Below are 3,111 nucleotides of genomic sequence, written 5' to 3'. Positions count from 1 at the left end.
CCGAACAGCAAATTAAATATAAATGTGGAATGAAGAGAAACTTCGACAATAGGCACTATCATAAGTTGCCTGTGGTTGAACCTGGAAGTTTTATACTCGTCAAGAAACGGACTGAGCGGCTCCAAGTGCCAATTGAGTGGTCCATACATGGTCACCAAAACGGCAAGCCAGCAAGGAATCCTCAAGTCAGTGTACTACGAGACTCCAGCGAAGACGATCGAAGTTAGCTCCGTTGGGAACATCATCCCATACCATCCCAGGAGGGATGGAGTCAGAGGCCCCGGAGAATGTGGAGTGCCGTCAAGACGAAGTAGAAGTGGCGCGAGTACCGGAGGAGAAGAAGGAGAAGAAGAAGAAGTTCAATAAAATGGAGGAACGGCTTTATCCGTCTCCGTTGAGTTCTTTACAAGGATGATGGTAGAAATCATAGTCATGAGCATAACTCAGCAAAAACGTCAATGACTCAGCGAAAAAAGAATAACACTCAAAAGCCACTGAAATGCGTTCTGACGTGGGTACTAAGTGAAGGAAACACTAAAGGATAGTGGTAGAAGTCATAGTCATGACCATGACTCAGCAACAATGAGAATGATTCAGCGAAAAAAGATTAACACTCAAAAGCGTATGGAATGTGTTCGCATGTGGTACTAAGCGAAAGAAAAGGCTAAAGATTGATGGTCGAAGTCATAGTCATGAGCATGACTAAGGCTTTCGGCTTAAGATCTCTTAGGTGTAGTTAAAGGGACTCCTGAACATGTGTGACATGTAGGTCGTGAAAGAGCCGCCTACATCTTGATGCTCTCATGGTCGTTTCAGTAACATGGTAGGCTTCCCGCACACTGCTTCGCATAACATCGATTCCCACAGGGCGTGGGATCTGCCGGCATTTTTTTTTCAGAATGTATTCGTATCACTTTTATGTTGAAATGCTAAGAGAATATTTTGCTTTCAAAAGTACTTTCATTAATTGAGCATTTCTGTCCGAAATGAAGTTGCTATTCTACCCCTCTCAGAAAAAAATCATGCAGAAACCATCGCAGATGATAACCTAACAACTGAATAGATTTGTTATCCCGGTGAATGGTCCGTGAATCACTGAAATACAACATAATTACTAGCAAGAGTATTAAAACATCGTTCTTGAGGCTTGAATAATCTTGAATGATGATACATGCACGAATTCGTTGTGCAGTTTTTTGGGCGCTTAAAGGCAAATATTATCGTGGAGCAATAAACGACAATTTCTTCCTTGTTTATCGATGGTATCGACACCTGCCCTGGCTGCACTCTCCCGAATGGTTCGTAAAATGTACGAATTGAGCTCGTTTTACGATTTTACCAATGTTGCAACCAAGTTTCACAAAAAAATAGGTTCCGCTTGCGAAAAAAAATCCACACAATAAAGGAATTATCATATCTGTGTCACCCTTTTGTGGCGTCAGTATAGTTGCCATATACTAGAAAGTTACCTGCTTCGAGCAAGGTTATTCAGGGAAGCTCCTGAAGCAGGCGAAATCATCAACAAGCAAGCCACTGAAGTCACTGTGAACGAAAAGAATATGCGTTGCTTGTCAGTCTTAAGGTAATGATCGTATAAAGTGTGTTCTCAGAGCAAACTTTAATAAAAAGCTTACTTTTTAAATAAAAATCTTGTCGAGGAGCCGCTGCAAGCTCAGGGGAAGCGGACTAATCGGAGATACCGGCACTACTATCCTCAGTTCTGCCACTCCTGTCTGACGCCGGCGTTACGTCAGCGCGGATCGAACCAGTCGTAGACGCCAGTGCAACCCTCTTCCACCAGTGATCTACTTTCGCTCCACTGGCTCGGCCCCACTAAAACCCTCTCCACATCTTCGCGCTTCATGCCTTTTCCCAGCCGGTGAGATGAGGAAAACCTGTTGAGGTAAACAATGCCATTCGCTTTAAAAGAAAACAGGAGTGCCCTCCTGTAAACAGGGACAGTGTTTAATCTAGCTGCTCAAAAAAAAAAAAAAACATTCCGGGTCGCTGCTCACGCTTGCATCAGTGGTTATGTAAATTAGACATCGGGAGCTTGGAATAAGAGCACAATAGAAAAGCTTTAAGTTACATAATCCCTAATTACAAAATTTGTTGACCTTGTGCCGTGGATAAATATTGTGTAAAAGTATGGCTTTTTGGGCTAGTTTGTTAGACACATCAGAGGTGGTCATAACGCTATGTTGCCTCGTTCTTTTTCGTATCTTCTAGCGCTATGACCCCTTCTGATAAATATGACGCTCCTTGACACTTGGCAAATGCCCATGCGTCACATCCCGCCGGAGTTGGTCTCGGCACTCTGTTAATGAAGACTGCTGCCTAATACATACAACCTGTTTTGGTTATCACGAAATTAGCCTTCACTTAATCTGTGGCCATACTTCACACCATTGTGGTTGCGAATTGAGAAGTTTGAAAAACGACGTGGTGGTGCTTACAGCAGACTGAGCTTTTCGCAGTTCACGAGAAAAGCCTTCTATTCATGGAAAAAAACTTCAGGGGGATTCTCTTCGAAATTTTTCCCTGATGTTTTCGCTCAGATGCATGCAATGCAATTTTTTCACTTCACTTAAAAACGTCAAACCAGAAGAGGTCATTGCCAGCGCCGTTTTGAGCAGTGATGTGTCAGCTCCACTGCTTCGGCTCCGCTCCTTATAATTTTTCATTAGAATACCACAACTTTTTAAAATGCAGATTCGTGTCACGATTGTGTATAGCTGTTTCTATTTTGAATCTGTATGAGAACATGTATACCTCATATGTAATACAAGATAAACTTCGTATGGAATAATATTTGCCCACGTTAAAGAACAACGTAACCGACTACAATTACAATTACTTCTTTTAAACATGAAATTGGTTAGGCTTATAATTACTGCCGCACGAAAGTAACTCAGCAAATACTAAAAATAAATCGATTACGTTAACGTTCCTTTCATGCGTATTTTGTTAACATTGCACAAGTACAGTACATAGAATCAGCTGGGCTGGCCTCTTTCAGTGCGTCCTCTGCAGCCATTCCCGTTGTATTTCTTAACTAAGAATCGATTTTCAAAATTTTCTTCGCCAGCCTTCTTTCGTCTTCTTGTGAAG

Source organism: Dermacentor silvarum, chromosome 8 (assembly GCF_013339745.2).
Source record: "Dermacentor silvarum isolate Dsil-2018 chromosome 8, BIME_Dsil_1.4, whole genome shotgun sequence".
Lineage (NCBI taxonomy): Eukaryota > Metazoa > Arthropoda > Arachnida > Ixodida > Ixodidae > Dermacentor > Dermacentor silvarum.
This window is presented reverse-complemented; position numbering follows the sequence as displayed.